General features: G+C 40.0%; 1 long non-coding RNA gene across 1 annotated transcript in view; it reads left to right on the forward strand.

Annotated features, from left to right (window-relative positions):
• Positions 1–24,326, forward strand: part of LOC131836475 (uncharacterized) — a 40,669-nt gene extending 16,343 nt beyond the window's left edge. The window contains exons 2-4 of the long non-coding RNA XR_009355629.1: positions 1,904–1,999; positions 15,492–15,580; positions 24,241–24,326. This is a non-coding gene — a long non-coding RNA (uncharacterized LOC131836475). The remainder of the gene's footprint in view (positions 1–1,903; positions 2,000–15,491; positions 15,581–24,240) is intronic.
• Positions 24,327–26,028: the final 1,702 nt, after the last annotated feature.

Genomic DNA, 26,028 nt, shown 5'->3' on the forward strand with positions numbered 1-26,028 from the left:
TGACCTATATTTTTCTATAATCACTGCTACATTAATCCTACATAATTTTATCTGCTTAAGATATTTCTGTGATTTTCTTCTATAGGATATGAAAAATTTCCAAGGATGTGACAATATAGGAATCTGTATTTTTGATTCACCTTGTCATGTTTGTACTTTGTTTATCTTGTTTAGAAGAGGAAAGAGAATCCTTTCTAGATCAGATGTCAAATAATAAGGATTTTAGATGTAAAACATATTACACTTCATAGTCTTTCAGTGACACCTCAATTCAATAGTCTCAGTGCATAGTTCATGTGGAGATTATACGTGGAGTAATATGTAAAATTTTGGCGTCAGATGTCAGTTCATTGTCTTAGAAGATGTCAAATTGGGTTCTTGGAGGATGAATAGAAGTTCACTAAACATGAGAAGGAGGGAAGGAGAGTAGCTAGTTTCATTTATGTATCTTCCATAATACCTAGCAGAGTAAACACAAGATGAATGTTTAGTCCAAGTTGCAAAAGTTTAAAGGTCAAGTTCCTAAACATATTGGAAGTGAACCAATGTAATTAAAAATAAACTGTCCTTTTACTTAGTGATCAAATTTCATTGTAAGGAATTCTGAGACAATGAGAAACTTGGGAGTTTTCTCAAGATGTGTGACCCTCCTTGGAGAAATGAGATCCTCTACCATGAAACCAAATATTGTGGTTTGCTTGATTGCCTTAAAATAAATATTCCAGACTTAATCCATCCAAATAAATCAAAATGGTATCCTGGGAGACCAAGGTGTTAATAATTCTCGACAAAGTTTTAGAACCCCTTTCTTGGGATCGTATTCAAAGCCTACATCACTTTATCTTGAATATCTTCAGAAAAAATAGATTTGATTTCTGAAGTAAGAAATTCATGTGGAGGCCAGCCGAACTGAGTTTTGGAAAGGGGTGCAGCTGTAAATCGATCCTGATTTTCTTGATATAAATTTGTTCTTCAAATTACCACAGAAGAATTTCAAAATTATTCTTAGCGTCATCAGAATACATGGATAACTTCCTGCAGTGATTACTTTGAAAGGGAAGCTTAGAAGAAAAAAAAAAAGCTACAGTCCCACCTAGAAGCCTGGGAAGCAGAAGCACAGCTCCACACTGGGCAGCCCGGGCTTGGAGGGAAACAGGGGCAACTACACCCCCAGCAGGCGTGGGCCCCTGAGGCAGTTTGCAGGCTCTTCCATACCTTGCTCAGGGCCTAACTCTACAAAAGCAGTTCTGGAAATGTGGCTGCTTAACATTTTGCTTTGTGGCAAAGCACAGAGAGGAGGTGGGCTGAGCCCTGTGGTAACTTTAGAAATGCCCCCCAATTTAGCAAGAAACAGAAAGCAGTCCTTCACCCTGGGGCCCTGGTTTTCACCCAAATCCAGCTGGTACGGAAGAGCAGGCAGACGATGGTCCTCCGGGGTGAAAGAGAGAGGTGGAAAATGGAGGCAGTCTGAATCCTGTGTGCTCCACTGAGCTCTGAAGTAGCGGCGAGAGTGTATTGCAAAGGGAGGCTTGAGAGCATGGCGAGGTGTAGGAAGAGGTGTAGGATGAGTCAGGGCCAGCACCTTGAAAATAAAGAGGATGTGAGGGATGGTGTGGGTGAGAGAGGGGGAATTCGTTAGTGGGTTGTAAATCGAGTTACAAAAGAATAGGAGGAAATCAGGGGCCTTGAGCCTTCGGGAATTCTCCCCTGCTGTTTCTTCGCTCCTTTGTTATGAAATAACATTTTTCAGAGTCTAATTGCCCTATGCTTGGGCATTCTGACTTTTGGTTTATCCAGATTTATTCTTCTCCTTTAGTAACTGTTTCCCATCTAATTCCTGAGTCCTCGCAGTTTACTTAGTGCTTCATGTTTAAGTGACATCTTATCACCTTCTGTTTTCTAGACAAATACTATGATGTCCTCGATACCTGGAAACACCACCACCACCTCCTTCCTGTTCACCACCACAGCCCCTCTTGTAACCAAAAATTTGCAAAAGGTATTCTCATGCTCAATTTTTTTTCTTTGCAGTTTCAGCATTTAAAGTCAGTCTTTTGAAGACACGACAGTTTTAGTGGATAAACTCCCAAGTAACTGGCCCTAATTCTGTCACCATTTCCCAAGGAATTCTCCTCCTCCTCATTCTTTCCCTCTTTCTTTAAGGATATTGTTCCTTGCGCAGAAGCTGACAGACATTAAGTACTCGATAAATATATCATGAACGAGTAAGTGAATGGTCACTTGATAACACAAATCTTTATGAGGTGGTTTAACCACCATACCTTCTAGAAGTGTGGAGACAGCTGACTTTGTGAAGCCCCTTTAATTGATATGCCTTGAACATTTAAAGATATGCCGTCAGAGAACTTTGAGTGAAAAAAGTGACAAACTGTAGTCCACTGTCAGCATCGTGTGAGGTGAGTTGAATAAGAAGGATAGTGTGTGTAAATAAATGTATGCGTGCGTGTATCCCACCATATAAACACACATAAATCTAACCATCCTTCACATGGTATTTGACAGAAGTTCTTTTATAATCAGTACTCAGCACACGGCTCTAAAGCATCCACATTTCATGAAGAATTTTATGCCTTTTTATTCATAAGTGTAACCGCAACTCATGGAAGTGGGGTGATCTATAGGAGGGTCTCACGCTATGGATAAGGAGACTCAGACCCAAAAAAGTTCCATGGGCTCCCAGACCCACACGGAAGGCTGATGGCAAGGAGAAACCAGACTTCCAGGTTTCCTGCCTCCTCTCTGGCCGTGTCTGAGCAACTTTTTCCTCATGGAGGATTGTCACTACTGAGAGTAGTCTGTCTTGGGAAAAGCTCCGAGGAGCAAAAGCATAATAGACTATTTTCTTTTCACACAAGAGGGCTTAGTGACTTAATGGGATGGGAAAAATAAATAGAAAGATGTAAAAAACGAATCGTCAGAAATATTCTTTCTTTTAACTGCCACGAACAGAGCAGTATGTGTGAAGACTACACATACTTAAACAGGTGATGTTTTGTTTTGTTTTTTAGGTTAATTAACTTGGTATGCATTGGGGTTAACTACGGGTTCCCTTTTAATAGTAAATACTCTTGGGAAATGTCCCACCTTAAGTCTATTTCAGTCACTGGCTCACACAAGGAACAAGAACACGAATTTAATAAACATATTGGAATTTGGAATATAACTTAGAAAAATAAGTTTCAAAAAGTATATTCAACAAGAAGGAAAAAAAGCAATTGACTTCACAAATTATTTCAAAGAATGACCTTTTTAAAAACGTGTTCCTATTTTTAAATGAAATTACTTTTTTGCAAGTTTTCCTATAGGCAAACAGTATTGTTTTCATTTCTATTGCTGTAATAAAATATTATAGCTGACCAGTTGGTGGAGCAATTACATTTCCATAGCTCTTAATGGCTATTTTGCTTAGGTACTAGTAACTTAATTAGAATCAAGAAACAGACTATTAATATTCTAAAGACTAACCAAACTGATCACAAACTTTCGGGAGAAATGACAGACAAAATCACTTTAACAACATCCTGCCCATTGAAGAAAACCTGTAATTAAATTAAAGTGGTAATTCCACTCATGACAGCTGGAGAGTCGCCTCTTAACTCACCTCCAAGAGGTAGGCCCCCTCCCTGCAAAGTCACAGTTACAGGTAGATATGAGGAAGGAATGCAAGAAGGTCAGCCTTAGTGCTTCAACCACCAGAAATGTGAGGTTAATGCAATTATAATTTTTAATGGCAAACCAGATACCCTTTTACAAGACCATCCAGTACAGGTTTCAATGTAATTATTAGCCTCTTTGGTTTAAGGAGCTGTCCTAGAGAGACTGCCTCTGGGAAAGCAATTTGCTCAAACCAGATTTCTTTCAAGAGAATGGTTAGCTGAATGTTTACCAATTCAGCATTTAAGTCTCCCCAAATCATTGTAGCTACTTAGAGTACTTGAAAACTTTATTCACTTGTGGTATACTCAAATGGAAAATATAAGTATAGTTATGATTATGTGAACGATATACATTTTTGGAATAGACAAAAGACTATAAGGAAATATAAAATGCAAACATTGATTTTACTTGCATAGGGAGACTGATTTTTTTCCTCATATTTTCTTTGATTATCAAAATTTTCTAAAATAAATGTTTATGAGCTTACCTTAAGAGAATACTATCTTAAGTTGTTCAAAAGGTAGGAAATTAGTTTCAGTGGATTTGAAGGAATGGTGATGTGTATAGATGTAAATGAACAAAGAGTATGATCTTAAAGCTATCTAAATGCATCCTTATCACGGACACCAGGCAATACAGAGTCTGGGTGCCTCCTCTTAGCTGAAATCAAGGACTAACTAGCCCGTGTCGACCAAATTATGTTGCCTGGCAAGCTGAAGAGAGAAGATGACTGACTGGCACAGGTTAAGGTTGGATCAGATGTTTTATTTTCTAAAATCCAAGTTATCTTGCAGACATGTGTCAAATCCAGTTTCAAAACAAGTATTTATTAAGTACCTACAATATGCCAAGCACTATTCTAGATAGTAAAGTTAAAGCAGTAAACAAAGCAGATATCCTTGCTCTCTCACGTTTTAGACTGGGGGATACTAAGAATAAGCATATAAACAAAACTGTAGTATTTTTTAAAAGAATTTATTTATTAGAGAGAGAAAGCACGTATGCACAGGAGCACGGAGTGAGGCAGAGGGGGAGGGAGAAGCAGACTCCTTGCTGAGCAGGTTGCTCGATGTGGGGCTTGATCTCAGGACCCTGGGATCTTGACCTGAGCTGAAGGCAGAAGCTCAACCAACTGAGCCACTCAGGTACTCCAGAAGTATAGTGTTTTAGATGGTGATAAGAACAACAAAGAAAAAAAGGGGGGATGAAGAGTGTCTGCAGTGGGAAGAGGGAGCTCACTTCCTTAAAATGATGGCCAGGGAAATATCACCAATAAGGTGGTATTCAGCTAAGACCAGAAATAGCCAGCCAGTTGGTATCTGGGGCAAGAGTTCTAGATAGAGGAACCAGCAAGTTCAAGCATGCTGGCAGGTGTGGCTGGAGCAGAGTGTGAAGAGGGAGTATTTGAGAAAGGAGGTTAGTGGTGTAATGAGGTACTAGACCACTTAGACCTTGGACCATTCAAAGAATTTGAGCTTTTACTGAGAAGGCTGAAAAAGCCATTGAAGAGTTTGGAACAGAGGACTGACTTGATAGGATTTTTAAAGGATCACTGTGGCCGTTTTAATAAGAATAGACTTTGGAGGGAGAAAGCAGTGGTAGAGGCTAGGAGATCAGTTAGAAGGCTATTTAAAGCCAAGAAAAAAAAAAAATACTAGTGGCTTGGACCACGGAAATAGCAACTGGAAGTAGTGCAAAATGACAGGATTCTGAATAAATCTTGACGATCTGAATAAATCATGATTGCTAACAGGTTAAATACACAAGAGAAATAAAGATGTCAAGGACAACTTCAGATTTTCGGTCTGAGTAGCAGAAAGAATCGAGTTGACATTCACTGCAGTGGGGAAGACTGAGAACAAATATAGCTATGGGTGAGAATTTGGTTTTGAATGTATATGTTAAATGTGAGTTACTTGCAAGATATCTAGATGGACATATCAAACAGGCAACTGCATATACAAGTGTCAAATTGAGGGGCGAGCTAGGCTGGAGATATAAATAGAGAAGCTGTCAGCAGGTAGATGGTATTGGAAGTCATAAAGGTACATACTGCTAACAAAGTGAGTGTGGATAAAAAGGAAATGCAAGGATTGAGCCCTCCCACCCTTGGGATTTAGAGGTTGGAGGGATGAAAAAAATCAGTGCCAAAAGAGACAAAGGAATGGACAGTGAAGTAGAAGGAAAAAAAAAAAAACCCACAATAATCAACAACAAAAGCAGGAGAATGTGAATAAAATACAAGCTAGAGATTAATTGGTCCCAGACACTTAAGGAAATGCTTATCCAGTCATTAGCTGACCACTAAACAACTGAAAGGAGACTTCAGTGGCCACACATAATAAAGAATTCAGACTTTACGAAATTTGTTGGGGAAATCACTAAAAAATATTATTATAAGTGAGCCAAAGATGGCCTCTGTGTATTAACCCCTAGGTTGTTTCTTTCTTCCCAGGAGGCTGAGATTTGTTAGCTCAAAAGCCCACTGGCACCACACCCAAGTTTTTACATATCCATTTATTTTAGAAATGGCCCAAACAAGCAAAATTTTGAATGATTTAGAACCTGTTTTGCATTCTCTGCAAAACCTCACTGGACAGTCATTACGCATCGGTAAGATAGAGCCTTGTGGTTCTAAGTCTCCAAGTTACTACAACCCTGGAGCACCCTGAACCAGAAACCATTGTGTTGCTGAGCAAAGTTATCTGTACCATCTGTTTTGAATAGTTAACATGAAAATTAACTAACAAAATGTGAATTGAAAATAGATAAGAAAATAGGAGAAATTGCGCTATGAAAGGACTAACAGTAAAAATCTGACCCACTTAAAGAGTTAAGTTTAAATGATCAATAAAAAATGATCCTTGAAATGAATATAATATATAAAACATTTTTTGAGGAGAAGGGTGAGCATGTGTGGGGAGGCAGTGGAGGCGTAGGGCGCTGGGGGGTATTAAGTCAATTAAAAATAAACTTTCTGCTAGAACTGTATACAGGTTGAACGGATCTCTGTGATGGTAAGAAGGTTTCCCATTCCACAAGGACTACTGTACAGCTCACAAAACAAACCATTTTTTGAAAGAAGAATATTGTAAAAAATTACTTTTAACATAAAGCCAGATCTAGAGCCACAGAATATATTAATAGCTAAAGCATGTTTTGTGCTGTGTGTCAGATATCAAATTCTAATTGCATGTTGCTTAAAAGACACGTATGGGAAACAAAATAGGGACCCATAAGAGGATGGATTCAGGGGCGCCTGGGTGGCTCCGTGGGTTAAGCTGCTGCCTTCGGCTCAGGTCATGATCTCAGGGTCCTGGGATCGAGTCCCGCATAGGGCTCTCTGCTCGGCGGGGAGCCTGCTTCCTCCTCTCTCTGCCTGCCTCTCTGCCTACTTGTGATCTCTCTCTGTCAAATAAATAAATAAAATCTTAAAAAAAAAATAATGCTAGTTTAAGACTTCCTGTACCAACAAACATACAGCCTGATTCAATATACAACTGGAAAGACAGAGCAGAGTTGTTTTTTTTTTTAAGATTTTATTTATTTCTTTGACACAGAGAGAGAGAGAGATCACAAGTAGGCAGAGAAAGAGGGGGAAGCAGGCTTCTTGCTGAGCAGAGAGCTCGATACAGGGCTCAATCCCAGGACCCTGAGATCATGACCTGAGCTGAAGGCAGAGGCTTAACCCACTGAGCCACCCAGGCGCCCAGAGTTATTTTTAACATCTTAACTATGCTGTAGGTCATGGTAGAGTCATAACAATACTTCGTATTGCAGACTGTTTAAGGGGGAGCAGAGCACTTCACTGTAACTTTATCTCATCTAAGTCTGTGACAGTCTGAGACATGTTAGGGGGCAGTGTGGTTTCCACCGCTGAAGACAGCAAGACTGTTGAGGGACACCTGAGGCCTGACTGTACTTCCTTCTCTCATATGGGACTGGTCCTTGTTGGTACTGCGTTTGATTCAGAAATGAAGAAATCCTGGTATTTGTAAACATTTTCTTAAAGAGATGCACAAAGTTCATTCAAGTATGCTTTTCTGGCTTAATAGTATAATAAAAATTTGTTTTTTTTCCTTAGTCCTTTTAGCAGTCTGTCTGGAAGGAATGTCAGTGTTAGCTAAAGCAGTCTGCCCCACAAGGAACGCAGGGATAAGGGAGAAGCAGAACAGAGGTGTACTGCTTTCACTCCTGCTCTGTGTGAGAGCCTCTAGCAGGTGCGTGTTTTGGTGTGTAGGGACCTTTCTTGTTGTTTAGTAATACACATTGATATTATTGTCTCTGTTTTTCTGTCTTTATTTTTTTTATAGACAAGGAAACTGAAGTTCAGAGAGATTAGGTAGAAGAACCAGGACTAGAAGGTATGACACCAGCGCTATGGGTGGAACATAGATGAGAACAATTTTGCCAAGCATTACCCAAGAGACTTCCCAGTGAAACCCTTAGGTTAGCTAGCACATAAAAGAAACAAACCAAGGGGCATCTGGGTGGCTCAGTGGGTTAGAGCCTCTGCCTTTGGCTCGGGTCATGGTCTTGGGGTCCTGGGATTCAGCCCCGTGTCGGGCTCCCTGCTAGGCGGGAAGCCTGCTTCCCTCTCTCTCCTCTCTGCCTGCCTCTCTGCCTACTTGTGATCTTTGTCTGTCAAATAAATAAATAGAATCTTAAAAAAAAAAAAAGGAAAAAAAAAAAAACCAAACCAAGAGTACTAATTCACACTTGAATTAAAGTTTTAAAAATGTCTGAATGCTGTAAATGCTGCCTTGAGCATTCTAAAAGCTTTTTCCTATGAGGGCAAGACCATATGCATCAAGATGATGCATTAGGTGTTCTCTTTTTCCCCAAATGATAGCAGAGAACTTCAGGAAAGAGCTTTGGCATTTGTACTTTTGATTGATGCTCCATTTAAACTGGGACTTTTTTGTCTGAGGCATGCTGGCTACCTGCCCTATTTATAAAGAGAGGGCAATTCTATCAAAGATAGGCCAAGGAAGAGAGTTTGGAGTGAGTGTTCAAATACATTACCACAAATCAAATAACAATACAGTAATAGTATAACATTTTTGGAAAGCTCCTAATGAAAAATGAGTGGGATGGAGGCAACAACATATTTCAGTAGCCCCAAACCTTTACTCTGAAAAAAGATTCTACTCCAAAGTTTGGATTCAACAAAATCTTTTCAAGCCAATACCAGCATAGACGAACTTTTTCTAATTTATGCCTTCAAAGTTATAAATAGACAGTCCAGAATAGAGTACATCTTTGTTTGGTTAAATTCTATTAAATGGAGTAATTCCTGCCTTTACTGGTCCAAGGGCCCCTCCTGCGGCAGCCCTAGAGCTAAGGGGCTTAGCCCACTGCCTATTCTTGAGTCAATGGCAATTGAGATATTAGCTGCTTCTTCAGCTTTCCAGGTTTCCAGCTGGAAAGCTGAAGTCTTTCTTTCCAGTCTTATCTGAGGACTTTGAAGAAAAAACTCCAGAGGAGCAATGTCATGTCCATTTTTCCCAAATATTGAAGCCCACCAGGTCACCCCAAAATCTACATTTCCAGACTATCTCCCAAAGTCTGCATGCAACCCATGGCCTACTTTGAGTAGAGCCTAGCTAACTGCTGAGGGCAGAGTTGACCGGGGAGAAGACTGCTCACTCCAGAATTTCGGGGCCCTAAGCAAGGCCTGCCTCTTTGCTTTTGCTTCCCCTTGATATTTCTCCAGCTTCAGGATTGCCTGAAATCATTCAGTCATTCAGTCATTCAGTCAAACTGATCATTCAGTTTACTCCTTGAACTTGGCTTCTATTAAAATACAGTACCGCTGGTGGAGTTAGTAGCAGCTTGCAACTTAATGTGAAGATGAGTTTTTTTTGCTTTTTGTTTTTTTAAAGATTTTATTTATTTTTTTGACAGAGTTCACAACTAGGCAGAGAAGCAGAAGCGGGGGCGGGAGGGGGGGAGGCAGAGAGCCCAATGCAGGGCTCGATCCCAGGACTCTGAGATCATGACCGGAGTCAAAGGCAGAGGCATAACCCACTGAGCCACCCAGGAGCCCCAAGTGTGAAGATGTTTATCAGATTCCCTTAGGAAGAATGTTGTGATGGAGCAGAACAATACCTGTGTCCCTCCAGGAAAGCAGGAAAGCAATGAGGAGGAGCAGAAGTTTCCAGGAGGGGAAGCTGGGAATATGGACATCTTTGGATTACACTGTTTTCTCCAGCTGCCCTTAGTCTTAAATGTTAAAATGCTCTCCATGTTTATCATGAAATTTTTTTAAAAAATATTTATTTATTTATTTGACAGACAGAGATCACAAGTAGGCAAGAGGCAGGCAGAGAGAGAGAGAAGGAAGCAGGCTCCCCGCTAAGCAGAGATCCTGATGTGGGGCACGATTCCAGGACCCTGGGATCATGACCCGAGCCAAAGGCAGAGGCTTTAACCCACTGAGCCACCCAGGTGCCCCTCTATCATGAAATCTTACCTACTTACCTGATAAACTATTCCAATCAAAAACCACATCAAATTTGTATGTGCCCAATATTTCTCTATCTTGACCAAATAAAGGAAATGAATCACTTTGCAAAGCACACAGAGGCCAGCCAAAGCAATCTGCAAATTGTGTAACTCTGTCCCAGCTCTCGGCTCTATGTGTTCAGCAAGGACTTTAAGAGAACCTCATTCTTGTTCCCCCTCTCAAATGCACACACCCAGATTTTTTTGGTAGATTTGCAACCTGTAGTTTGGGAAACAGGGAATAGTATCTCCATTTGTTTTGTGCTTTTTCCTAGTGTTTTGTCCTCATATTGAGATACACTGGAATAGACTTTTGACTAGGCAAATATAGAGGGTAAGACAGTAACTCTTTTCCTTTTACACACGCATAGAGGTTCATAAACACCATGTGACAAAGAGTTGGTGGCCCCTGTAACTCTGTTTTTAGTATGGAATGAAGAAACCTGGGGTACAGGAGAGGGAACTGATTTTTCTGAGTCACTCAGCCAAGCTCTTGGCAAAGCTTGGAACTTGGCTCTGGTTTCAGATATTCTGTTTTATTGTTGTTTACTGAGTTGTACCAACTGTGGAGACTTACTCTACTTTCTGTTTCTGAAGCTGTTTTAAAAGCAGACAAAGTAAGCAGGTATATTATCTTTGCTAAGAGATGGTGTGATGTTCTCTCAAACTATACTTATCACTGAATTCAAGTACAGGATCTTTATAAAGTCTCTGTGCCATTATTAAACTTTTAACTTCAAAAGCATACGAGGTAGACATGATAGTATACTGTAAATGGAATTTAAAGGCAAATTCAATTTTCTTCTTAGAGCTGTCATGAACTTCAATTCTGCTGGCCATATTTCATTTGTCACAGTATCTGAAATGAGTACATATTGTGTGCAGTTGTGCAATGTAGTTGTCCTAAACTTTAATACATTTACCTTTGAGTACCGTTTACAGATTGTTTCTCTAACACGTACAACCCGAGTTATTAAAGTTTAAAAGTGCACAAGGCCCTTATGAAGACCCTGTTTGTAGCTCAAGTACAGAGCACAGGAATTCTGGCTAAATTACCTCTTTTGCTGACAGCCCATTTTCCTTTAGGCTACAATATCTAGAGAACTGTATGTTCCTTTTCAATGAAAAGGAGAAATTCTTAAAGTCTAGTGAATAACTGGTGCTAAAAGGCATGGCTTCCTTTTTAAAGTGCTTCCTGCTTAGAACACACACATAACGTCATGATCTAACATAGGGAGACTAGGTATTGACAAAAGGCACTGAAGAAAAGTACAAGCGGTAAATCAGATGATTAGAAGGCCAACTGTTCTGTAGATGCGTGCCATTCAGCAGCTACCAAATTAGATTCTAGCATTTCTTCAAGCCCTGTGCAAGCGCATATTGTGTTTCCTGAACATTCTTCATTCATAAGGATACAGTGTTCTTCTCTGAATTCCCAAAGCCTCGTTAAAGTGGTCCTGAACTCAGGATCATCGGGCCAATTCATGGAAGAATTGGCCTAGAATCCAGGACTGTTCTCTTTCTGCCAGACCCTGCCTTAGTCCTGATTTTCAAAGAAATGAAAAAGTAACAAATTTTTGGATCCTTAAAAGTGTTGTAGGCCCAAGGCATTGTGCCTACCATGCTCACTGGATACCTCACTCAGCCTTGGCTAGAAACTGTCAACTCTTCTAGTGGAGGGAGACCCCCACCAGCCAGAGGAGAGCCCAGAAGCATGGATCCAGTACCTGAGGGCCCAGCCTAAACCTTTCCCATCAAGTTCTTATTTATAAAGAGAAATACAAGCTGTGCCCCTACAGCTCTAGCTCCTTCAGTGACCCCCAGCACCTGTGAACGAAACTAATGTCTCCCACTTTTAGGTATCCTATCTAGTTGGGCTCCTCAATAGACTTATTTTATTTTATTTTGGGGTGGGGGGAGAAAGGGGAAGAGAAAGAGGGAGAAGGAGAGAAAGAATCTCGCAGAGGCTCCAACTCACAGTCCTGAGCCGAAATCAAGAGTCGGGTGCCCAACTGACTGAGCCACCCAGGCACCCCTAGACTTTTTTAAATTAGAATTTTATAATTTTATCATTAAAAAAATCTGTTTAGTAATAGAAATCATCAATGGGGTTCATATTGGAATTTCCCATTGATAAAGTTGACTCTAGGCATATAATGTGTATTGCATGTTCATATAATTTGGGATCTGTATCTACTAGAGCAGCACCATATTATACTTTTAAGAGTCTGTTGGCTTCACATCTGAAAGACAAGTTGGTTTTCATTTAATATGATCTACTAGGACCATGACCTACTGTCCCTTTTCACTCTGTATAATTTGGGTATTTACTTTGAAGAATGGAAATAGGAGGCCACACTTTTTTCTTCTCTGTAGAAAATTTTGCCTTTTATGGTTTGAAGGTGTGTGAAGAGGAGAGTGTTTTGGATATCATCCATGAAGGATGAATCAAAGTAGTGGTTTTTTTTTTTTTTTTTTTAGCCATGATACACTTAGGTGAGCTCTTCTTCCACCTTCCAGCACCCCGTTTGCTACCTGCAAACAGTGAAACCCCCAGGCGTCTCTCTCTGCTGCAGCTTCTGTTCCTTCCCACTTGCCCTGCTGTGCCCCAGCCTCTACTGCTTATTGGTAGGGAGTACCCTTGCCAGGACTCTGCCTACCACTGCCCATGCGAATTTCTAACACATTCAACTTTGTTTCTTTTTTTTTTTTTTAAGTTTTTTTTTTATTCATTTATTTGTTGGAGAGAGACACAGAGAGAGAGGGAACACAAACGGGGAGGGGGAGAAGGAGAAGCAGGCTTCCTGCCAAGCAGGAAGCCAGATATGGGCCTTGATCTGGGATCATGACCTGAGCCAAAGGCAGATGCTTAACAACTGAGCCACCCAGGTGTCCAACTTTGTTTTTTTTTTTTTTATAAGTTTCTGGCAAAGGCATTTTGTAAATGTACATAGTTGAGGAAATAAGGGGTCAGTGGGGAAGAGTATTTTGTCTTCCTCCAGATGCATTCCAGTTTCAGGGAAATGGATATTCTTACACTGTTAGTAGAAGTGCAAGGTATTACAATGGTTTTGGACAACCATTTAAAAATACATTAAAAGCTTTAAAAATGTAAATGCTCAAATTGTACACGTATCATGATGAGCACTGAGTAATATATAGATTTGTTGAATCACTGTATTGTACACTTGAGACTAACACTGTATATTAGTAATACTGGAATTAAAATAAAAAACTTAATTAAAAAAAATGTAGGGACTGGGGCACCTGGGTGGCTCAGTGGGTTAAGCCTCTGCCTTTGACTCAGGTCATGATCTCAGTGTCCTGGGATCCAGCCCCCTATGGGGCTCTCTGCTCAGCAGGGAGCCTGCTTCCCCCCCCTCTCTCTGCCTGCCTCTCTGCCTACTTGTGATTTCTCTCCATCAAATAAAATAAATAAAATCTTAAAAAAAAAAAATGTAGGGACGCCTGGGTGGCTCAGTTGGTTAAGCATCTGCTTTCAGCTTGGGTCATGATCTCAGGGTCCTGGGATTGAGCTCTGCAGCAGGATTCCTGGGGAATAGGGAGCTTCTCCCTGTTTTTCTTCCCTACTTCTCCCTCTCCCTGCTGTTCTACCTGCTTGTACTTGCTCCCGCTCTCTCTCTCTCTCTGACCAATAAATAAATAAATAAAATCATTTTTTTTAAATGTAAATATATTCTTTTTGACCCCAGTAATTCTACTTTTAGGAATATACCTTAAGAAAATTATCTTGGACATAAGTAAATAATTTTGTTTTGGGTTGATGACTTTTTGCAACGAAAGTTGGGAATAGTCTAAATGACTAACAGAAATACTGATTAAATGCTAATATTCCCAGATAGCAAAGTATCATAAAGCCATTAAGATAATATAATGAGCACATGTGTTATATGCAACTAATGAATCACTGAACTCTACCTATGAAACTAATATTACACTATATGTTAATTAAATGAATTTAAATAAAATAAAAATTTTTAAAAATACTAGTTTTAGAACCTAATCCTTAAAAAATGCAATAGATAAATATATAAAATATTAATTAGTAGAAAAAGATAATCAAACCTGCAAACACAGCATTATGTGAAATTTTTTTAAAATTTGAAAGGAATATATGTGTATTTATATTTAGATAGAAGTATATATTTATGTTTTTGTACCAAGAGAAATATATGTATCTTATGTATATAATTGAATGCCAAATGCTGTTTTTTAATATCTAAAATTTTTAGATGTTAAAATAAATTTAGGTATCACCATCCAGTGAAACTCTATACAGTCAAATGTATATCCATGCAAATAGATGTTGATTAGCATGGAAATATCTTCAACATATATTAAAAGAGAAAATACAGTTGAATGGATTAGAATGATTTCATTTTATGAAATAATGTGTATACATATTTATGCATGGTTTATATACCTGTAGTTTGACAGAGGGAAACGAGAAATGTATGCTTCTGATTTTTAACAATTTAAGAGAGGTATATATAGGAAAATATTCATAGCTGTTATCTCTAAGTAGTGAGATTATGGGTGATTTTCTCTTTCCTTTGTGTATTTCTGGACTTTATATATTTTCTTACGCACTGATTCCTTTTGTGTTATCAGAGACATAAAAATGATTTATTATAAAATATAATATCTGCACAGTAGTGGAGAGCTTCCCAGTTATATCTGTCCTGAGCCAGAGAGGAAATGTAACTATGGTGAAGCTATGTTCCTTCCCACCATTTTCTGTGTGATATTTCAGTTAGGAATATTTTCAGCTACAAGTAACAAAAACCTAACAGTTAAAGACTGTGACAATGTTTGTTTACCCATTATGCCTATGGGTGGGCAGTTTCAGGATTGGACTGGCAGTTCAGCTATTACCAACTTCCTTTCTTTCCGTTCTGTGATCCTGAGAGTATTGGTTTTTTATCTACATTCGTGTCCTCATGTGGTTTTAAGAGCCAGTCTCTAAGTTTTCCAGTGGAGGCACAAGGAAGAAGAACGAGACCACATTGGCTTGTCTGCAGAGCTAGTGTTTCTGGGGCAGAGAAGAGGGGGCTTGGGAATAGTGTTGAATAAGCCAGGCAGAAATGTCGGCCGTAGATGAGAAAGGGCTGTTCGGTTGTTGAGACATATCATAGGCTGATTATTATTTATCTCATTATAGCTTTCTCAGTCTTATACTTCTCTAAGGAAAGTAAGTAAAGTTTTAGTAAATATAATTCTCTAAGATGCCGGCATTGAGTTGTTGGTTTTTTAGGCAGCGTAAGTTTTCCTTTCTTTGTGTTTAGGGGAGTTTGGAGTATGCTGTGCAGAAGACAACTGAAATTGAGTTGAGTTTTCAAACATTCACCACCTTTATCTCATATAAGCATGTGAGGTAGGTATGTATGGTTAATAACTAAGTATGAAACTATTCTGCAAATTTTACATATGGTAACACTAAGGGCCATAGAAACTAAACGATAAGACAAATGGTCATAAATCAGGACATTTTTACAGGATAATTAACGATGAGCTAGACACAGCACATTGGGTCCTTAGTACTTACTACAAATCAGATACGATAGACCTATTGAGTCTGATTCCACTTTGATTACCAGTCTAATGGCAAAAGAACATTTTTTTTTTAAGATTTTATTTACTTATTTGAGAGAGAGCAAGAGAGACTGAGAGAGGACATGAGCTGGGGCTGGGGGCCAGAAGGAGATGCAGACTGCTGGCTGAGCAGGGAGCCCGATCCAGGGCTCCATCCTGGGGCCCTGGGATCATGACTGAGCGGAAGGCAGACACTTAATCAACTGAGGCCCCCAGGCGCCCCAAAAGAGTATTTTAAAAATAAAAGACACACAGTCTGCAACACATTTTGGGGATCTAAGAATTTCATTTCATTGTGGTCATAGCCATTTCAACCCCCACCTTTCTCTGGTGTCAGTGTTGCCTTGAGTTAAGCAATTTTGCCATATTCTCCCATCTGTAAAATAGGCATTACTTTATATACTGCCTGCCTTGCTAATGTTATTTGAATTAAGTTGGTGATGTGCATAAAGGGCTCAAAATGAAAAGTTCTAGGCATTAATATTTGTTCTTCTAATGGTGTATTTAGTGTGCAGTGACTATTCCAACAAAACAAAACGAAGGAAAAAACCCTAATAAGTGTTGAAATTCCCTATAGTAGGTAGCTAGTGATGTTACTGGCTAAGTGGTTATGAGTCATTTTAGTATTCTCCCAGGTGTAATTCTCACAGAAAATAAAAATTAAGTGAGTTTCACTTAGAAATTGGATTTAGAGTTTAATTGACCTACAGGCTTTGAATATTCAAATAGCAAAATTTTACATCATGAGAGTGTCACATTTGCTGTATTACTCAGTTCGTCCTAGGTTAATATTCCTCCTTACTTTTCCCTATCATATCCTACAGGTAACCACTGTTGAATGAATGAATTATACTCCATCATATATATTACTTCATTTTCAACTAAAATGCTACCTCAGCATCTATGAGCTATCTCTCTGCACAGTATAAATCTTTTTATCATGCCAGTTTGCATTAAAACTTATCCCAGTGATACCTCCTTTACTTTCTTTGGAAATCCTAATGAAAACGTGTTAATATAACAAACATAATGCAACCCTTTATGTGTATGTTTACATAATACTTAATGCCATCTTCAAAGCATTTTTCAAATCTGTTCATTTGATCTTCATTTGTGCATGTATTTCTCCTATTAAAAATACCTGAATCATATATATTTATAGCATTTTTCCTTGCCAAATGAAAAAAATTCTACAGTCAATTCATGATTTGTAAAGTCTTCAGAAAAATGCAATATTTTCATAATATTGACTTATGCTGAGAGGCAGGCACTAAGTGGTTGACCCAAGCCTTCCTCTTTTGGGAGAGCCCAAGCATAGAAACTGAGTGAAGTTTTGGTTTGCTGACACTGAGCTTGGCATGAACAGCTACTGCTTGGGCCTAATATGGTTATTTTAACATGACTTCTGGGTGAACAGGTGATTCTAGAATAAATTCTACATCTCCCAGTTCCATGTTGCTAAGTATGTGACTAAATGTTGGCAAATAAATAAATTCTGGACTCGGTTAAGAGCCAAAGATGCTGGATGCATTTAATTTAGAGAAAACGCCTGTAAATTTTCCAACCTCCAGTGAGAGAGTGTGGCCAAATGGAAGAAGAACTAGTTGATTGTGGTAGCTATAAAGGAATCTCTGATCCTGATAATTTTTAAAATAAGGAGAGCCAATATAAAATATGAAAATTGATTATGAAGATTTTATAAAACATTTGTATCACTTATTATATACATATTCTTCTAAACAGTTTCTATAATTTACACAAGTGTACATCAATTCTGAATGCCTTCTCTGCCTTTTTCTCAACCTTGTCTGTATGGAAACTCTTCCCCCTCCTCGAGGATCTCACTCCAGTTTCTCTCTGTCATGAAACTCCTGAACCCTCACTCTGCCCCTTTTCTGAAGGCAGTTGACTAGAGGGAGTTTGGAAATTTGTGGCCCTCATAGACATTTCTAGTCAAGACAGAAATCAGTGCAAGGTGCCAATAGTCAGATGGGTTGTTACCAACAGTTCTCTCTTTAGAGAAGTCACCTACTGACTTTGCGGTCTGTGGCCAGCACACATCAGTGTTGATTCTTTGACGTTTGTCCTTAAAAAGGTGAGGAAAACATCCCTAGCACAGTACTCAGAACAGTTGGGAAAAGCGGAAAATATGACCCTGCTCTTCATAGTTTCCTTGAGAATTTTTAGTAGTTTTATTGTGCCACTTTAGTGCTTTGGCTTTGACCTCTTTGTATCCCAAGGTCAGATCAGCTTTGCTCACCGGTCAGACTATCTAGAGACTGGTCTTCAGGACATGCACCCACACCTACATCTTTGTTTCTTCGCTTTGCAGGGGCTAGGGGTTCCTTTTCAAACCTGAGTTTCAAAAGATGGTAGCTAGAATTGTTGCTGCAGGCTTTGCATTGGAGCAGTGTCCTAATACAGGTGAAAAGCATGTATTGATTACTAAAAGAAAGTTAAAATAAAAGCAATTTTTCTCCCCATTTCGGCACACTGCAGCTTTTGGCCTATCCACTCGTAGCTAAAAAAGCATTCTTTCCTGATAATCAAGCTTCAGCTGTCTGAATTTCAGGCCGAGCCTCTCCTCCTGAGCTCTGCTGAAGAGCTGCTTTAATTAACCATTATACCACAGATGTTATTGATTTTTTTTTTTTTTCAAATCTGGTTGAAACATCATTGTGCTGGATCATGGCCAAAACTAAGGCCTGAATTTGTGTGTGCGCGCTGCTTTTACTCCTTCTGCATACCTTATTAGTCTCCATGTCTGTTAAGTGCAATCCGTAGTATTAACTCAGAAAATATAGAATTGATTTTTAGCCTAGCAGCTGTGATCTAAGGGCTCCTAATTTGAAATCTGAAAACCTTAGTTGCTGAGGAAGTCTTTCTGCTGTTACTCTACACTTCCTTGAAGTAAGCTTTTTATTCTTTAATTTAAAAAAGAAATCTCCCTCTGCCTTTTACTCCTTTCTTGTTTCTTTCACACACATTTGGAAGTGTCACAGGAACATGACCCATTCTCTGCATTTTGGACATGTCTGTGGTGAAATGTCCCTGCCCTTTACTCTTGCCGCTCCAGAATGCGTGGACCATATGAAATTTTGAAATTGAAGTGTCTCAGCACTCTCTGTAGTTCCAAGAAAATTTGGAAGAAGTTGGGCAACATCCACTTTGAGAAATGGCAGGAGATCAGAAACAATGGGGCACCTGCATTCCTTTTGCAGTCCCAGTCCCAGTGATGATAAACTCAAGGACCAATCACAGTAGGTTCCTCAATTCTGATAAGGTTTCTCTGAGTTTAGTGATATGTTCTTTAAGCATAATTTGAAGCTTTTAAAATATTGTAATGGCAGCTCTTGACCTTTAAAAAAAAAATCACATGGAGCAAGAGGTGGTGAAAAATGTTTATTTACTCTGCATTAGTGGCTAAACTCCTGTACCCTTCTAGAACTGGTAGTTCTTTTATACTGGGGAACTCACGCATGTCGCCCCTATTCTTCCAACCCGAACCAGACAGGCCCACTTGAGCTTTAGAAACAATGGCCTGCAGTCGGTCCTATGCCTCAGTGAGAAACAACAATGCAGGCCTCTTGACGGACGCTGGTGTTGCGAGTGGAATCTTGCAGTTCAACATGTCTGCTGAACAGAAGTTGGAAAAAGAAAAGATCATCTTGTAAACAATTAATTAATGTTTGTCATGAATTATCATTTTTACTTCCTTCTCAAGAGGCTCAAAGGGAATAAAAAGGCATTTTTGCAGGTGGTGGCATTCAAAGTAAGGGCAATCAAAGGTTTGAGAGCTGAGGCACAGCACTCTGAGTCTCTAAGGGTGAATGGTGCCAGGATTAGAGCACAGCGGGGGGCTGAGGGCTTCAGGTGTGAAGCTTAATGTTTGTGATCAGCAAAAAAAGTCTTGAATTTATCTAAACTGCTCTTCTGCTAACAGTACTTCTAGCACATAAATGTTCTGAAACTGACAAGTGTTCTCATTGCTCTTCTAATGCAAACATGATCTGCATTTGAAAGATTCATCCCTTTTGCCTAATTTAGAATGTGCATCACAAAGAGCGTTAGATGATGACCCCACAAAGAGATAACACAGACACACACACACAGACACACACACACACACACACACACACACTTCAGATGTGCATGCCTCATGTGAATACACACTTGCAAACCGCCTCTTTCTTACCTGGATCTTCTCTGAAGCTCCCAGCAAGGATCCTGCAGGATTTTTTGTGGATTCCTAAACCAGATGTTGAAAACTAGGAGACTCAGTAGCCTTATGACCAGTGAGTTTCTGTGAATGCTCTACAGGAATAATTCCTTTTCATTTGGTTTGGATAACTGCCTAGAATTTATCATGCTGCATTTTAATTTGCAGTCCCTCTCCTGCCTTCTCCCCAACCCTTCTATCAGGAGCAAGACATAGAAGGGTATCCAATATGTAGAAATTTTAAACATGCACACACATAGACACAAAACCAATGATACTAAAATTTCCTAAAGAATTCTAAGGAATGGGCGCCTGGGTGGCTCAGTGGGTTAAGCCGCTGCCTTCGGCTCAGGTCATGATCTCAGGGTCCTGGGATCGAGGCCCGCATCGGGCTCTCTGCTCAGCAGGGAGCCTGCTTCCCTCTCTCTCTCTGCCTGCCTCTCCATCTACTTGTGATTTCTCTCTGTCAAATAAATAAATAAAATCTTTAAAAAAAAAAAAAAAAAAAAAAAAAAAAGAATTCTAAGGAATATTGGCAACCCCCAAGGCAGGCATTGTTGACGGTTAGAAGGTTGCTAATGTCCATGCAAATCTGATTGCTTAATGAATCCTTTCTATAAGTGCCATGGAAGTCTAACTAAATACCCATTTCTCCATATATATATCATAGATAGATGCCACCTACTTGAAGAGCTCCAAAAAGAAATACTAAGTGAAACGTTGATAAGACAGGACTTAGTGAAAATCAGTCATAAGGAAAACTTGGAAGGACCAAGATGGATTTGAGATTCTTGAGTTAATTTTAACTCAATGGCAAAATTCTTTGCCATCCCCTTGGTACTCACCCATTTTCTTTTCTGCATTTGTATTTTGTATTGCTTTTAGTATTCACTTACAATAGTCTGATAAACACAAGTTCTTGGGGCATCAGGTCTCCTCTTTCTTACTGGAGGCACTGAGATGTCTAAGATGACAAAGGGAAATGTAGGCATATGCTTGCCTCGGCTCCTCTGGAGCTAACAAAGCCTAGTGTCACCCTGAGCTTTGTGGCCACCATCCTAGACCGTGTTTTCCCTTGAATCCAAGCATGTGATAGAAACCTGTGAGTTAAATTTAAGGAAAGGTCCCTAGAAACTATAGTAAAATTTGGGCAGAAAGGGCCAATCTGGAATATCATCAAGTAAGAGACATGAAAGGAGTTTAAGAAGGTTTAGAAGAAAAAGGGACCTAGAAAGAAAAAAAAAACCACCACAACGTCTGAGACAGAATGGAGGTGAAGGAGCCCCTTTCCTGAAATTTCTGGCAACATCTGGTTTAAGTTAGTTTTGAAGAGTGAATAAAATGACTTACCAGAAAAAGTAAATTAATTTATCATAATTATCACAGTTACTCAAACTCAGAAGTCTATCAAAGTATTGAGTTCGGCTCCATACCTTTTGTAAAGATGTTAAAATACCATTAAAAGCCTAATGGCACCTGCTTCAGAATCACATATAAAAATTGTACAAGTAGAAATGCCTGGCTGGGGCACCTGGGTGGCTCAGTGGGTTAAGCCTCTGCCTTCAGCTCAGGTCATGATCTCAGGGTTCTGGGATGGAGCCCCACCTCGGGCTCTCTGCTCAGCAGGGAGCTTGCTTCCCCCATCTCTCTGCTGCCTCTCTGCCTACTTGTGATCTTGCTCTCTGTCAAATAAATAAATAAAATCTTAAAACACACACACACACACACACACACACACACACAAAAACTGCCTGGCTGCCTTGGACAATGCAACTCTTGAGTCAGTGTGCAATTCCTGATCTCAGGGTTGTGAGCTCCAGCCCTGCATTGGGCACAGAGTTTAAGAAAATTGTGCAAAGAAACTAGAAATGGTTGTGCTTAAAATGAAAAGGAAGAGAGTTCATGACCCCTAGTACCTGGTATGGAAAGGAACACCTCAAACTGACAGGTCTGTGGTTCTGCTTGGTGGCCTGGCCCATGCCCACAGTGTCTCTCTGAATCTATCCAATCTCCTCTAGCCCCTTGCTGAACGATGCTCTGGATGTGTTACTATCTCCAAGACCAATAATGTGGGGAGAGGAGGCCCGCCTTTATTCCATGCTTGCCTCATGTGAGGCTTGATGTCACACGCTGCCGTTCATTGTGGCAGCTTTGTGTTGAGATGGCACTCACTAGGGCTTGGTTGGAGGGGGTGTTGCAGCTGAAAAAGGGAAAAATTTAAAACCTGTGTGGCTTTTTATTGGTATTGGATCAAGTAGTCCAGATCTAACTGGAAAATGTTTTAGTGTAGGATGTTTTTACAAAATTAAGAGCATTTAGCTTTAAAATAAATGACATTGACAATCCAACCGTAGGAAAAAAATGTGCAAAGAATTATCAGTCTAATTCCCTCTCCCTGCCAGGAATGACAGAAATAGATGGCATTAGTTTCTCATATTCTTTTTTTTTTTTTTTCTCAAAGTACACAAATAGATTCCCCCCAGGTGTTTAGGGCCAAGTTGTGCTAACCCAGAGCAACGTAGTTTGAAAGAATGTTCCTAGGAATATATCTACTTTCCTCTGTAGCAGGAAAACAAGGTTTTTGAAATAAAGTCTTCCTTTAAATTGCTAATAAATGCCACCCCCAACCACCCAAGAATGAGTTGATGATGAAAGAATTAAAAATTACCACTTGAATGGCTCTCCTGGTTGGATCCTTCTTTTCCAAAGGGATTGACCTTTCTAGGACTTTTGTCTTCCTGAGAGGTCCCACCTACCCTGTTACTATTTTAAGGAGATCTGTGAAAGGCTCCTTCTTCTGCTTCCCTACCCCCACCCCCATTATGCCACCACTGTGTACTAGTGCTTGAAATTAATCAAGGGCCCCTTCTGGAAAAGAGATTCCTCTTTAAGAGAAACGGAACTGGACACTTCTCTGCCTTCCCGCGTCCTCTCGCCTTGCCAGGACCTGCTCCCCAAACCTCCCCCAGACAAAGCCTCAGAATTCTGGGGGAAGCTGCTAGAAGCCTCAGACCTGTCTTTGCCAGACAGCTGCTGTTTGAACCCAGCTCTGACCGTAAAATCAAAAGTGGGTCCGAGGGAAGCGGTAAACACTGTGCAATGAGCCTTTTGAAGGCAGCTGATGCCTCATTTGGGGTGACATGTTGTGGCTGATGAGTGTGGATGATGTGGGGTTTTCGATAAGTGCCTCATCAGTATCCTCATCATGCCCGTGTTGCTCCGCCGCGGCGTGTGCCCTGACTTGATTGTAATTGCCCGAATCTGCTCCCGCTGCTCAGGCGCGCACAGTAATATGCAATAAAACAGCAAGAAGTGAATGTTAACCATCTGAGTTCTGACACGGCGGCTCTGCAGTTCAAGATCTCCATTAAGGACAAAAAAAAAAAAAAAAAAAAAAAAAGCCTGTAAGAAAAGAAGGAATCGAAAAATTCCCAGGGTCTGCTTCTGTGATCAAAGGGAAAGTCTAGAAATTAAGGTGTTTAGCTTTCCTAGTCCTCACAGGTAAAGCTCACTGATAGCTTGTTGGTGTTTGTACTTTAATTACCAGGTGCCCCTGTTTTGGGACATTCGCTTTATGAGTGGGCACTGTTGTTGCCTTTTTCCCAAGTGTCCACAAGGTCTATGCTCTTCAGGGCGTGAGAGCCCAGATCTGTCGGTGCTCAGGTATGCAGTGGGTTGCTTCAGATGCTGAATTCCTCAGACCCAATTTTCAGCAACTAGAAGAGGCAAGACACCTGAAACAGTGCTTAATCAAATCGCCCATGGCTGAATGGCTTGGTTGTCCACATCATTTCCATGCAGAATGACTGAAGTTGTCCTATCTTGCTTCTATTGCCGCACACCAATGGAGGTGTGCTTTTCATCTCAGTACTTTTGAGATGAAACTCTGATAGTGTCCCAGGCAGTTGGGAAACCCAGTGCTTGGAAGGGTTAGATGAACCCCAGGACTGTGCATTTAGTCTTCTATTGTAAGAAAGACCGTCTGGAAAAGGAGACCTTGGTCAAGTGTGTGTGGACTGAGCACCATTCCCTTCTCAGGTGAAGAGTGGGTGGTGGTGGTGGTTGTATTTATTTGTAAAGAAATAAGTAATTTTCATAGCTACGTTAAGTTAGATATCATTTTCAGTCTGAATTTTAGCATCGGTCTAATGATACATATGCACACTTAAAAACATAATTGTCATATTATAAACCTTCTTTTCTTATCCTTTTCTTCTACCCAGGAATGAACAGCAATTGTTTATCATTTGGAAGGAAAAGCTACTATCCAACCTCTTGTCTACTTAGGAGCATTTGTTAAAGCGTCTCATATCATATTCTTGGCAGTTCCCTGTTAATTGAGTCCTTTGGAAGCCAGTGACAGTGCTAACTTCAGAATGAGATTTTAATTACATATGGAAACCTTTACCATTGTTTTTCATTTTAAACACAGAAGGGTTTGCTTGAAAGCATTTTTTTTCTCCCCATTTCTAGTAGCAGTGTCTTTTCAGAACTTTACAAATACTGTTTGTTTGAAACTGTGGATTTTTTCCTTGCTTTAAGAAGAAGAAGAAAAAAAAGCCTCACATCTGAAATTAATGAATTCAGCCCGCACTCTCACTTGCAAGCTCCTATACAGATGGAGTTTCATTAACTGTTTGAATATCTATCAGTAACTGCTCAAGAGAAACAGTTCCTGCCCACATGGATAATTAATAGAGCACTTCACAGGAAAAGACCATCTCTTACTGAAACTACCTGGCCCTTGCTTAGCAGATCTGTCAGGTTTCACCTCTTCCCGCCTATGCCAGTCCTTCCCAAAAGTAGCCAGAAAGCTTCTCTTCTTTTGGAATGACTAACCAATCCCCTACAACTGCGGCAGCCCACCAGCTCTCACAAATGTTCCCTGTAGGTTCTACTTGGGTCTGCACAGAGAGAATGTAATTACCTTGCAGCGGTACCCTCAATAATGCTGTAGGAGGCAGCCTTTTCTCCCCGTGAAGGACATGCCCTAGCCTGCTGCTAGGCAGACCCTCTCTCTAATGATGGCCTTATCCATCTTTTATGGTAAGTATTTAATCTTGAACACTGAATTTTTGGTTCAGATTCATATGTAGGGTCATTGCATTCCAGCTTTTAAGCATCCCTTTTTCCCCTTCTTACCTTGCAAATTCAGGTAGAGAATTTCCATTTCTTGCCTGCCCAGGTGTGCCATGTTAGCAGCACTGCGCTTTCTCACAGCTGCTGCTGTTTATCCAAGGAGTGGCTGAATTTCAGAGGTGGGTGATTCCAGGATAGAGTTCTGGCTCTTCTAACTAGGCATTCTCTTGTAGTTTATAAAAGACATTCCCTTAACAGTTGACATATAAATAAAAGAGATTTAGGGTTTTTAAACTCTTAAAGACAGACACATTAGATGAGTTAGTTTTAAAACAAGGGTTTTTTTTTGTTTTTGTTTTTTGTTTGTTGTTTTTTTAGGGATGCCTAGGTGGCTCAGTCCTTAAGCATCTGCCTTCAGCTCAGGTCATGATCCCAGAGTGCTGTGATCAAGCCCCACATCAGGCTCTCTGCTCAGCAGGAAGACTGCTTTTCTCTCTCCCACCTGTGTTCTGTTTCTTGCTGTCTCTCTCCCTCTGTGTCAAATAAATAAATAAAAACAAAAGGGTTTTTTTTTTTTTTTTTTTTTTTTTTAGATTTCATTTATTTATTTGAGAGAGAGAGGATGAGCACAAGCTGGTTGGGAGTGAGGCAGAGAGAGAGGCAGACTCTCCACCGAGCAGGGAGCCTGATGCGGGGCTCGATCCCAGGATTCTGGGATCATGACCTGAGCTGAAGGCAGACAGATGCTTAACTGACTGAGCCACCCAGGGGCCGCTAAAATAAGGTTTAAAAAATCTTAAAGAATAATTATTAGAGAAGCAAGAATGGAAAAATGAGTAAATATACCATTTCCAGTGAAAGTAAGAGTACTCTGAAGAAGGATACTACAGGGAAGAAAGTTAAAGCAGAAAATGGTATCAAATATATCAAAT

The sequence above is a fragment of the Mustela lutreola genome, chromosome 7, assembly GCF_030435805.1.
Source record: "Mustela lutreola isolate mMusLut2 chromosome 7, mMusLut2.pri, whole genome shotgun sequence".
Lineage (NCBI taxonomy): Eukaryota > Metazoa > Chordata > Mammalia > Carnivora > Mustelidae > Mustela > Mustela lutreola.